We start from the raw sequence: 13,863 nt of genomic DNA, 5'->3' as shown, positions 1-13,863 counted from the left end.
TAATGTAAAAACAATATAGAAATGAGAAGATGTGCTGGAACACTCACCCAGGTGACCCTCTACTGACTTCCCTGGAACTGCATTGCTATTTAAGTGGTTAACAAATAACACCCTATTAATATATTGCAGAGAAATAACTTGTATTGTACTCTATAGCTAGAAGGAGCTAGCTAAGACAGGTGAACATTCTGCACTGTGAAAGGAACTGTGTGTAACTCAAATTGTACACTGGCACTTTTAAAAGGTGGTACATGTGACTTGCTCAGCACAAAATGCAAACATTTACCAGTACACAATCTCACTGAAGTTTTAACATAAGTGTTAATATACCTTGGCCTTAGAGCAGTTTCATTTTTCAGGTACTCTTGGAATGCCAACATCAGCAGAATGCTCATAGATTTTTCTGTGTTAAACAGTAGCTTAAGACTTATCTTAGCTAATTCCTTCAAGCTATAGAGTTCAATATAAACTGTTTCTCTGCAATGTACTTGTTCCCAAAGTTACTTTTGAGTATCCACAAAAGAAGTAGCCGGTGCTATCCAGAACATGGAGGCTAATTTTAATGCTTCTCTTAGGGCAAGCCCTTTCCAGGTTTGGTTAGCAGGTTGACTTGTGAATACTCTCAGAGTCAGCACTGCAGTTACATGCTTACTTCTTAGAGAGTAAGTCTTATTAGATTTTTGGGACTTACTTCCAAGTAAGATTAGGCTACAGGACTATTAGGCCTTAAACATGCTGTAGGTGATTGTAACAAGCTTTAGCTGCCTGAGGCTGGAATCCTGTAGAATCCCTGTCAAGCATTCTGAGTAGATATGCATTATAGTTTCACTATAAATGCATATAATGTTTCTATGCTAGCATTGCACAGTCCTGGGAGAAGCTAATGCTGGCGCAGAAACTATTTCATGCATTTAAATAGGTGAATTGGATGTGGAGAATACATTATTACCTGTTTGGTGGATCTTTTTCATGAGGGAGGGGTTTTGGCATCTATTATTATTATTATTATTATTATTATTATTATCATTATTATTATCATTATTATTTTTACATTTTATGTCCCGCTCTTCCTCCAAGGAGCCCAGAGCGGTGTACAACATACTTAGGTTTCTCCTCACAACAACCCTGTGAAGTAGGTTAGGCTGAGAGAGAAGTGACTGGCCCAGAGTCACCCAGCAAGTATCATGGCTGAATGGGGATTTGAACTCGGGTCTCCCCGGTCCTAGTCTGACACTCTAACCACTACACCACGCTGGCACCACGCTAAGAATAATAATAATAATAATAATAATAATAATAATAATAATTGATTTCTATACCGCCTTCCAAAAATGGCTCAGGGTGATTTACACAGAGAAATAATAAATAAGATGGACCCCTGTCCCCAAAGGGCTCACAATCTAAAAAGAAACGTAAGATAGACACCCACAACAGTCACTGGAGGAGGTACTGTGCTGCGGGTGGATAGGGTCAGTTACTCTCCGCCTGCTAAATAAAGAGAATCACCACAGTAAAAGCTGCCTCTTTGCCCAGTTAGCAGGGGTCAATTACAAGCAGTGAGTAAAGTCTAAATTAGTACAGTACAGTACTTGGCCAAATGAGCAAACCTGGGTCTACAGTAACTTAAGTGTCTGCACAAAAAGATTCTCTCTTCTTATAAGGAGACTTATTTTACTATGAAGTCAAGCAGCCTCTTATGACCAAAGGTGGACCATACCCTACTTTCCTGAACCAAGCTCTTATGAATATGAAGCCAGAACCATCCTGCAAGCATTCTCCCTTCACATAGAAACAAATTTCTATTGAAATTTCCCCCCTCAAACTCCTTCCCTTTTAATCCCAAATAAATTCTCCCCTGCTGGTTCATGCTCCCTCATTGCAGCCTTTCTTATCACTAAGTAGATTGCTTCTTTAGGCCTGTTCATACTTGGTTACTTTAAACTTCTCACTGCATAAATTAAAAAAAAACTGAGTGGGACTCAAAGAAGTGTGCAACCAGTACACTGTGTTCCCAAGTACAACAAGCTTTGGACTGGTGTCGCTTGAATACCTTGTATTGTGGTGGCGATGCCTGTGTGTGTTAAGGAGATTAGAGTGGTGGAAATAGCAGGTAGGACAATAAAATACTGGTGAAAGCATGATGCGATAGGGAGTGATTATCTCATGACTTGTTGAGTAAGGAGGTCAGTGGTAGTTTGCGTGCATTGGAATTTAGCCAATCTAGCCAGAATACTGGTTGGAAGCTTCTACTAATTGGAAGTCTACAGTACTAACTTGCTTCAAATGTCCAGTTCAGATGTATGTGAAGGTTGCAAATATTTATTTATTCAATTTTTATATTGCCCTTCCAAAAGGGCTCAGGGTGGTTTACACAGAGAAATAAAAAAAATGGATCCCTGTCCCCAAAGGGCTTACAATCTAAAAAGAAACTTAAGATAGACACCAGCAACAGTCACTGGAGGTACTGTGCTGGGGCTGGATAGGGCCAGTTACTCTCCCCCTGCTAAATAAAAGAGAATCACCACATTAAAAGGTGCCTCTTTGCCAAGTTAGCAGGAACTTGACCAATGTGGTAACTTCTTTTCATGACTTAAAAAATGATTGTTTTGATTGTTTTCTCCACATTCAGTACTGCTTCTCCACATTCAGTACTGCTCCACATTCAGTACTGCAAAGACTTGACACCACTTGCAGCCTAAAGGTAAGATGGGTTTTCAAAACAACTACTGGTGCAGCATGTGTTTTCTCTCCAAACTCTGCTGGTACTAAATTGCACAAAGATAACTGCAAATTAATAACCCCTAAATTTTAATTAACACTGTCTCCTTCATACACAAAATTAAAAACCCATATTTTCTGGAGAGGATCCCCTTTTTAATTGGAGGTTTTTGCTATACTAATTGTTACATTTGTTCAGTCCTTTCAAATCATACTAATGATGGCCAGATGGTCCCCCTTCTTATGAAGAGCAAAATCCTGCTCTGCTCACACAGAAGAAAAACAACCTTTTTCTTGTCAACACCCTTCCTACATCATCAGCAGTGCTAGTTTCTAGAGGGCCATATTAGTTAGAATTCTGGAACTAAAATCATTTTGTCAAATAGTTGTATTAATATGACGTCCATAAATGTCAAACACAGTGATATTCAGGTCTCAGCGCCTTAAGTTTTGATTGTGGCAGGGAGGTTGAGCTTACAGTACCTCATCTGCATGGCCCTTTTTTGTAGAGAAACACACACCACTTTATACCTGAAAGGCAGACAGAATGAGTAAGAAACCATGGCTGCCTATGTCATGCCTAGTTTAGCCTGCAGTTAAGCAACTCTACCTGCTCTGAATATTCAGGTAAACTAACTGAAAAGGCATGAGCAGCAGGACCGAGCAGTAAATCCAATGAAGGTCATCTAAGAGTGGTGGTGGATTTAAACTGTATACTCCAATGCTCTCAATACACTGAGGATTGGGGCCTAATGATTTGTACCTAAAGATGTCTGGCTGTAACAGAGCAAGCAGCTCCATGTTGCTCAGAGACCAACAATGGGCATCCTTCAGCAAATGGGGCAGGTTCATCCCACTCTACTTCCTGTTGCTTGCAATTTCAGTATAAAGGTTGGATTACAAATATTGGGCCTGCCGGTCCAAGTCCTTATGGTGGTCTGCAGGTACATAAGTGAGCCTTTGCATCTTGGTGTGGTAAAAGAGGAAGAAGAGACCATAATGAGTGCATCCTTTATATATGAGTAATGCCAACCAATACAGCTGCTAAAGAGGGCTAGATGACACTTTAAAAAAAACAAGGAGTTCTGGTAAGAACTAATCTACCTACTTTCCTTTCACTAACCCTACAACTGGACTAAATTTGGTCCAAATCACTTAGGCAGTTCACAGGTTAGCCCACTTGCACCTCAAATGTTCACACACACACCATATTGAATTAGGGTGGATGACATCATCACAAACTATGCCAGTAAGGTGTGCATATGTGTCCTACAGCTGTAGTAAGTTTGGTCCAAATCAGACCCGTGGTTCTGCGTTACATGTGAATGAGGCCTATAAATGTCCCTTAAGTGTCCCCGACCTGATAAAAGACTTGAAGCCCTTTTGCCTGTGTGTAAACACACAACTCCACAATATATTATGGTACTAATTGGATAAGGATGCTACTTGAACTGTGTTGCATGAGAGTAAGTATGTTGCTACCAATTGGATTACTCTGGTAATAAAAACTGAATTATTTCCATTCTGAACTATCTGCCCACACTGGCGACAGTGGGTTCCCCACTCTTCTCTCTTTGCTTTTGGCTGACAGACACTTACCCCCACCCACCCAGCTGCATATTCTCTTGCAATGCTGTGTACAGATGGAATGCTTGGCTTCAAATTCAAATTTCTATTGCCACAGGCAGCAGGGACACCATCATGCATGCAAAAAGGGTGGATCTAGTGTCGCACTGCTGCATGGGGGAGTGGGGTGGTACGTCACATTCTCCATAAACATTTTGTCTTCTCGTGGAAGATTCAGGAGGTGCTAAAAGATGGAGCAAGAGCCAGGCATCAGCAAGACGCCGGAGTCCTTGAAAGAAGAGGAGATGCCCCCCCCCCCACACACAAACCCTGCCAAACCAGAAGATATGTTTCCATAAAACTACACATTCCCACCCAGGTTAGAAAAGGCCGTTTTAGAAAGTAACTCTGCAGACTGTCTCCCCACCCCAATCATAACTCTTTCCCCAATTTCATTCAAAGCTGGCAGCCCTATTCTCAGAGACCCTTTTCAACTAGAGATGCCAGGGACTAAGCCTTGGGTTGGACCCTAAGCCTTGGACCTTCAGCATGCACATCACATGTGCTACCACTGAGCTATGGCTTCCTCACCATGTCTATATCCCCATTATAGAACCCCAATATAGATATCCCGATATCCCTGGATTTTGCTATTTGTTTCGAGCTCAAAATGAACCAGAAAATCCATTGAGTTGATTCATCAAAACAGTGGCCAAAGCTGGCTGTTTCAACAAATCAACCTTGAAACACTCAAATCAATTTGAGTGTTTTGAGCACCATATGATGCCTGTTTTCCCAGGGAGAGCTGGTCTACTGATTGGGGATGGCAGATAGACTAGGCGTCCACATCAGCCCACCTTGGAGGACTGTACTACCCACTGACCCTAATCAGTAAACCAGCTCTCCCCTAAAAAACAGGCCTCAAAATGGTGCTTGAAACACACTTGAATCAATTAGAGTCAAAATGGGTGTTTTGTTTCAAGCTCAAAACAGCTCATATTGAGCTTGAATCAGTTGGAACTTGAATTGATTTGCACATCTCTAGGCTCAGCAATCCCAACACTCTCTCCCAATGGTCTGCATAGCAAATATTCATCCTAACATCACTTCTTCTAGTGGTAGAAGGCAGCCGAGAGCAATCCAGGCAGACAGAGGTGGCCTGTCCTGCAGAACAAAAAGGTACATACTTCTGAGTTGCCACATAGACAATCATGCTTGCAAAAAGAGTGCTGGCCCCCAAAACACTGTGAGCAATCTCAATCTTCAAGGTGACTTTTGGAAAGCACTCAGAAAATTGCTTGGGCCCTCATACAGAGGAGAGCACTGGTACAGCAAGAGTGTAACACCTGTGAAAACAAGTCCCAACCTCCCTGTGCCACCTGAAAATAGGTCACCTTCCTGTGGGGAGGGCATTAAGAAATGCCACTCCCTTGCTGCACTCCAGGCCAACTACCTGCAAAACAATGCACCACCCCATGCAATGCCACTGCTCTGAGGTGGGTGGTACATAGAATGCCATCGAACAACTGAGGTTTCCCTTTCAATGTCCATGCAGGTGAAGAGCTGGAGAGTGCAGTCTCCACCCTCTCAGAGCAGAGAGTGGCTACCATCCTGGAGATGCTGCAGCAGAAGCAGAATTCAATGGAGGCAGCGTTGCAGCAGCAGTTTGACCAGCTCCTCCAGTCAATAAGCAGGAGGTTTGCCAAGGTCAATGTGTGCCTGTCAGCCCTTGAAAGAAATGTCTCCTTCCTCGTAGGACAGAGAAGGAACTGAAGCCAACATCTGTTTTTATAAAACATGAAAACTTTAATTTCCCCCCTTAAATTGTTATAATAAAAAGCAGCACTTTGGCACTTAAGTAATGCTTGTTGTTGTTAGGCTAGGCAGTACAGGGAAGGTGATAGGAAGGGGAGGGGGAGGTGATGGTAAAAACATGCCATTCATGGAGGAACACTAGAGATGTGCATGGAACCAGCGGAGCGAAATTCACTCTTACCGCCTCTCTGCGTGCATGCCAGCCTCTTGGGAATGGGCCTATGGTCAGTGCTGTGTGGATTGTTGTAGTGCACTGAATGCTGGCACTCCATACAGTGAGTTTAAGTTCCTCTTTCAGTTCTGCAGTGCCAGACAGCAAGCCCTTGAGGATCGGTGCACTCCTGTCTATGGCTTCTGCAAATACTCTATCTTCCAGGCCCTCCCAAACATCCTGCTCCACAGGCCTTGCTACCCGTTCCCCGACTCCCTGGCTCTGCTTGTTGCCCCTGCCTCCAACAATCCTGCATTCAGCACTGGAGCAAGAAACAGTGCTGAGTCCTGGTTTGGAGTGATTGGATAGGAGGAAGAAGGCAGACTCAAAAACCAAGGAACACAGTGCATGTGGTATGCTCAGACCAAGCAGGGCACCAAAGAGAGGAGGGGGTAGGCTGTTGGACATGCAGTGTCAGATGGGCCCTGTCCTCCACCTGCAGCTTGTGTACCATGCAAGGTTCAAAATTAGTCGTATGTAAGTGATATAGGTCTGTCCAGTAGGGGGCTGCAAGCTGAATAGAGCAGTGTTTCTCAACATTTTCGGAGTCAAGGACTGGTACATTCTTCATGAGCAGTTTTCTGGACCAGCAGTTAGTAAAGGGGTTTCAAGTTTAAGTTTGTTTGTTTGTTTGTTTAACAAATTTCTATACCGCCCAAAACTGGGCGGTTTACAATTAAAATCATATTGTAAGGATTAAAAACATTAAAATTAAAATCCTTTAAAAGCAAACATTAAGTATTAAAACTATAATAAATCTAATTAAATAAATCTAATTGCTTCCTAGCTAGAGCAACTAGACAGGACTGAGAGAGAGACTCATGCTAGGGATGATGAGAGTTGTAGTTCAGCAACTGCTGGAGGGCCAAGTTTGCTCACCCCTGCCCTAAGGGGAATACCGTACAATAATCACATGTAGATTCAAATGCAAACTGGGTAGACCGGACCTCCAAAAAGTATACAGTGTACTGTGCTTGATTGGCCAGCAAACTCGCCTGACCTGACCCCATAGAGAATCTATGGGGCATTGCCAAGAGAAGGATGAGAGACATGAGACCAAACAATGCAGAAGAGCTGAAGGCCACTAATGAAGCATCCTCATCAGTGCCACAGGCTGATAGCATCCATGCCACGCCGCATTGAGGCAGTAATTGCTGCAAAAGGGGCCCAAACCAAGTACTGAATACATATGCATGCTTATACTTTTCAGAGGTCCGATATTGTACTATTCTACAATCCTTGTCTTCTTGGTTCCATGTAATATTCTAATTTTCTGGGATTGTGGATTTGGGGTTTTCATGAGCTGTACACCATGATCATCACAATTATAACAAATTAAGGCTTGACTTATCTCGCTTTGCATGTAATGCGTCTGTCTCATATATCAGTTTCACCTTTTAATTTGCATTACTGAAATTAATGGACTTTTGCACAATATTCTAATTTTCCGAGTTTCACCTGTATGTCCATGACAAGATCTTCTCTTTGGCCTTGTGTGGCACTGAATGGCTGATTTCTGGAGGCCAATCCAACATGCATACTGTACATATGCCATGCAGAGCCACCAATGCATCAAGGAATGGGGGGGGGGGCAGGGAAATCATGAGCAAAGCACCTTGCCACACACCAGCAGTGGCACATAGCTTTTGGTCTCCAGAATGCCCCTCCCAAGACCTCATGGTGCGGGGAGGGCGATCTGCCCCAGCCCATCCCTTGCACACAGCCCCAAGACTGGGATTGGACAAGGACCAGGAAGGGGGCAGGGTTGATATCGCTGCTCAAGCAGCTCCCCAGCCCAAACTTTAGTCCGGCGTTGACTTTCTTCAGAGGAGGAGCTCACTCATGCATCTCCTTCAACAACTGGGTGGCCTGCGGATTGGTTCGAAGGGGACTATGGGAACTTTGGGCAGAGCAGTCCCAGGGCCTGTGCAGAGGCAGCCTGGCGGGGCAATAGCAGCAGCGGACAACTTGCAGTCGGAGGGCAATGGCACTAGCAGCAGCATGCCAGCGTTCCAGTTTGGCAGGCTTCTGCCCTGTTGCACGTGGGCCAGGAAAGCCCGAGGGGGCGTTAGTGTCCAGGGGGGTGTATTTAGCCCGAATTATGCAGGGCTTTTGGGTGTCCCCTGGGGCCAGCAAGGAGCACCCTTTGTAAGGGCTGATTACTAGTAGTGGGTGCTGGATGTGGGGTGGGATGGCACATTGGGGTGTTGGCTGGAAGAAGGCAAGGGTTTGCATTTAAAGATACTCAGAATGGGTTGACTGCATAACTGGGTCCCTTGGTTTCACCTAGTTGGCCATTCTCCCCTTCACCGCACTCCCGTTCTCTCCCTCCCCAATCTGGTGCGACTAGGAGGTCCTGTGCTTGCCAGCCATGCCACCAAAGAAAACTAAGGGTCAGACAGGCAGTTGGTCAGTCAGAGCCCATCGTCAGCCTGCACCACAGTCTTCTTCCTCTGACGAGGATGATGGTGAATTGGTGCAGATTAAGGGTCTTATACAGCACATGGAAGCACTTGAGCATGCCAAAAAAGCTCCCTCTGATAAGGGAGCTGACCTCTCTGGGGTGCCAACCAGGGTCAAGGAAATGCACATGGGGGGCTATGAAGGCACAGTTACTTAAATCATTGTCCGGCAGATTGGCATCCTTGGAAGGCAGTGTGGTACCAGTCATTCCTGCGGAGTTTGGTGACCAAATGGATTCTTCTCTGGTGCTGCCAGTGCCCAGCAGCCCTTCTGTTCCAACACCAGTGGTTCCATCGAATCCGTCTGCAGTTCCAGGGCCCAGGGACCTGAGTTCGGTGGAGTTATCAGCGCCGCCTCCCTCCGGTGAAAGCGACACACAATCACCACACGAGGGTACCGGCCAGTGGCCTATGTATCCCTGGCCGATACCTGCTTTCGAGGGATGGGGCGTGAACCCATTTGGGGCTCCATCATTACAGCCTTGGGCAATGGGGGCCATGCCTGGCTTGCCAGGGACACTAGCTAGTACTCAGGGGGTGGCGGAACAGCTGTGGAGAGGGGCCATGTCGCAGTCTGTTCCATTTGTGGTAAGTGCAACTGGGAATGTAGGCTTTTACCCTATGGGGTGGTGCCGTCTCCACAACATGCCCCTTATAGAGCGGTTGGGCTGCCCCTCGGCGATCACCTATTGCCAGCAACCAGGGACAAGATACTCAGCAGGGGTACGTGGATAATTTTAGTTTATTATTCCATGAACCTGAGGTGAAGCATAAGATGGGCGAGTCCTGTACTAAGAGGAAGCCAGTGGAGAAGACCTGGAACAATCTATCTTAGAGAGCGCCTTATTCTACATGATCCCCACCGCACATTAAGGTCATCTGAGGAGGCCCATCTCCAGTTACCGCTGGTTCGTTTGGTGGTGACTTAGAGGCGGGCCTTCTCTGTAGCTGCTCCTGGGCTATGGGGTTCGGGACGCAGGAACTGGTTCGGTGGTAATAGGAAGGGTAAACCCCAGGCCCCTGCTGCGGGAAAAGGGGCCCAGCCCAATTAAGTTGGTGGTGCTGGAGAAGCTGTTAGAGCAGTGATTCTCAAACTTGGGTCCTCAGGTCTTATTGGACTTCAACTCCCATAATCCCCAACCAAAGGCCACTGAGGCTGGGGATTATGGGAGTTGAAGTCCAATAACACCTGAGGACCCAAGTTTGAGAATCCCTGTGTTAGAGGCTTATCCAGAGGGCAGCTGTTTTCTTGAGTTTAGGTTTTAAGGAGGGTTTTAGGATCCCATCTTCGTCTCACAGAGAGGCTTTCAGGGCACGCAATGTTAATTCCGTGATAGGTAAAGAGGCAGTGGTGACTAAGAAGGTCAACAAGGAAGTGGCTGCTGGTAGGGTGATGGGGCCCTTCGATAGTCCCCCCTTTTCTAATTTGAGAGTGTCACTTCTGGGGGTGGTCCCAAAGAAGACCCCAGGTGAATATAGCCTGATTCATCACCTTTCATATCCTAAAGGGTCTTCAGTTAATCATGGGATACCTGACCACTTGGTGTTCGGTGTGATACACATCGTTTGATGAGGCAGTCAGGATGGTTCAGAACTGCGGGCTTGGCAACCTCTTGGCAAAGTGTGACATCGAATCTGCCTCCTGCCTCTTGCCTGTTCATCCTATGGATTTTGACCTGCTGGGCTTTGCATTTGCAGGAAAATTTTACTCTGACAGAGCTGTCCCTATGGGTTCTTCTGTCTCCTGTGCAGCCTTTGAGGCCTTTAGCACATTTTCGGAATGGGCTTTGCGGAGGAGGGCAGGTCGGGTATCCACGGCACATTTTTTAGATGATTTTCTTTTTGCCGGAATTAGGGATTCCCCTGAATGCCACCAGTTGTTGCAGTGTTTTATTCAATTGACCAGTGAGTTGGGCGTTCCGCTAGCACAAGGGAAGACAGAGGGACCCACCACCAAGTTGTCATTATTGGGGATTGAATTGGACACGGTAGCAGGTTGTTCTTGCTTGCCACAAGAGATATTGGTAGTGTTGCTGGGACTTATCAGGTCTTTAGGGTGCATGTGTAAAGCCACACTTCGGGAGCTGCAGGTGGTGGTGGGTCATCTTAACTTTGCCTGCAGGGTGGTGGCTCCTGGTAAGGCCTTCCTGAGGCACCTTTGTGACCTCATGGCTGGGTTGTGGTCACCACACTACAGGGTGCGTATTACCGAGGGCATTAGGGCACTGACTTAGCTGTATGGGAGACCTTCCTGCAAGAATCCAATGGGGTGTCATTTTGGAGGGGTGAACAGCTCCTGGAAGCCGAGTTACAAGTACACACCAATGCGGCAGAGGGCGTTGGCTTCGGGATCTACTTTAGGGGCCGGTGGTGCTCAGCCCGGTGGCCGAGTGAATAGGGATGTAACATTGGTGAGCACCCTTGGACAGTTAAAAGGGTAGATTTTCAATCGGTCTCTTGTGTTTTTTGCGGCCCAGGGATGATGATTTGCCATGAAACCTGCTTCAGGACTTCACAAATCCTAGGGCTGTGCGGTCCAGGGTGTGTGAAGACCTAGAAGTTGTCCAGACCCCTTCGGGGGTTGACTATGAAGGGGAGGGAGTGGGTTTCACCTGCTTCTTTCCGGAGTCAGGGTGTGTCACACATGCAAGGCACGGGGGACTGTGAAATCTGGACCCGGTCTTTGTTAGGCCTGCACTGTCTGGGGTGTAGAGTGTTTTACCCTCCTTCAGTCTGCTAATTTGAGTTAATTTGGTTAATAAAGTTGTGGTCCTTATACCCACTATATTGTTTTCTGTGTCTTCTTGGGGCTGGGGTGTGGGGACAAGGAGCTCCTGCACCATGGGAGGTCAATGTGTGTTGAGAACCTGAAAGGGAGCCAAAAGCAGCAGGGTGTGCAGCCCAAGAATGACTAGTGGCTTTACTGGTGCCCAGTGCTCCAGTTTCTGGCCTCTGATAAATGAATCAAGGTCTATAAAAGGTCTGAAGCAACATGCCCTGGCAAACGTTTGTGAGATGAGGCAGAGCCAGTGTGGTGTAGTGGTTAGAGCACCAGACTAGGAGTGGAGAGACCCAAGTTCAAATCCCGGTTCAGACATGAAACTCACTGGGTGACTCTGGGCCAGTTGCTTATCTCTCAGCCTAACTTACCTTACAGGGTTGTTGTGAGGATAAACATATCCATGTTTACCACTCTGAACTCTTTGGAAGAAGAGTGGGATAAAAATGTACAAATAAACAAACTGCAGGCTACTGGGGTGGGTGTGGGATCCTGGTTGTTTCTTTGGATCCCATGTGTATTGCCCGAGAATCTGAATAATCTATTATATATATTGAAGAGTTTGTACAAAATAGTCAAACTTCATAATTACCTAGCTAGACCAAATTTCGCATATACAATCCTGCCTCTGAAATTAGCTGAATATATTACTTTTTACACCAGAATATGCGGGGTGAAAGGTTTAAAAATTTAAATAATAAATAATAAGAATGTTCCAGAAATTAAATATGTGTAAGCTACACAAAATCTCTTTACAGTCAATGAAGGGTGTTACCTCCTATTATAACAGAAAATAAGGAAAGACATGGCAACAAAAGGACCAATAGCAACAGTGCTACCAGCCAGATAATTTTCCCATATGGGAGTATGGTAGAGATGCCCTTTCCTCCAACAACCCATGCCCCCACACCTGTCCCATACAGCTGGAGTGTATCTTCAGGAATGCACAAGCCAGCCATTGAAGGACAGAGAAACCACACTCTGCAGTGGCCCTGAGCTTAGATAAGCAGATAACTTTTGAGGTCACCCAAATCTCAGTTGGGCTTGAACAAAAAGAGCAGAAAATTTATCAACTTGAAGAATACTCCCTCGGGACACTTGCAACCCTTTCTGCTTCTGAGGAGGAAAGGTGTCTAAAACCAAGCTCAGGCACAGGCTCACATACATAACACAGGCACACCAGGGATATATTGCAACATTTTGTTGTAGGTCCTCATACTTGGGAAGAGGAGGGAGGGAGGAGAGCTGGTCTTGTGGTAGCAAGCATGACTAGTCCCCTTTGCTAAGCAGGTTCCACCCTGGTTGTATATGAATGGGATACTACATGTGTGGACACTGTAAGATATTCCCCTCAGGGGATGGGGTCGCTCTGGGAAGAGCATCTAGGTTCCAAATTCCCTCCTTGGCATCTCCAAGGTAGGGCTGAGAGAGATTCCTGCCTGCAACCTTGGAGATGCCGCTGCCAGTCTGTGTAGACAATACTGAGCTACTGATGGACCAGTGGTCTGACTCAGTATATGGCAGCTTCCTATGAACCTATGTAACTATTGTCCACCCCCTGTCCCTACTGCAACTTACCCAACTTTCTTAAAAGGACTAGAGAATTCCATGAATAATGGATCCACTGACATGATCGGAAAAGGACATTTCATTTACTCATGTTACTTACTGGGGCAGGCAACAGGGGAGGCCTCTTGCCTCCATGCCCTAGTTCTGCGTTTCCAGGGATGGGCAGATGCTGATGGAAAAGATTGCTGGATTAGACTCTTGATCTGACCCAGCAAAGCATCTCTTAAATTCCTGACATGTTTTTCCTGCTATCTCTTAATCATGTTCATCTTAAAAAAAAATTTTTTTAAAGCCATCCAACTTGCATAGACAGTTCTGAATAAGACCATTGTGATCTGTAAAAACGACATTTGAAAATTAACGTGCAGCTCTTGTATTGTGAGTTATGATAAATCTGCTATTATTAACACTCTGCCCTTTCTTATTGCCAGTTTAATTTCATTCAAAGATTAACGCTCTGCTCCTCAATTGTGCCTTGGGGGTTTGTAGGATAATGAAATAATCATTTTCCTTTCAGGTTTCTTTTAAAATACCAAGCTATTTTGCCTCTGAAGTACAAGACTCTGGCCTAGTTCTTACTTATATTGTAAACTGGGCTGTACCACTTCATAACTGCAGGTGGGGGCTTGCATGATTAAGTTCCCTCCCTTTAAAAAAAAATGCCTTGCATTTAGAACTTATCATATAGGGAGAGTGCTAGTCTAGAATGCTTCTCCTTGGTATCCAGATTTTAATGCGGAGAC

Source organism: Hemicordylus capensis, chromosome 1 (genome assembly GCF_027244095.1).
Source record: "Hemicordylus capensis ecotype Gifberg chromosome 1, rHemCap1.1.pri, whole genome shotgun sequence".
Classification (NCBI taxonomy): Eukaryota; Metazoa; Chordata; class Lepidosauria; order Squamata; family Cordylidae; genus Hemicordylus; species Hemicordylus capensis.
The sequence above is the reverse complement of the archived record's forward strand: the minus strand, read 5'-3'. Positions refer to the sequence as shown.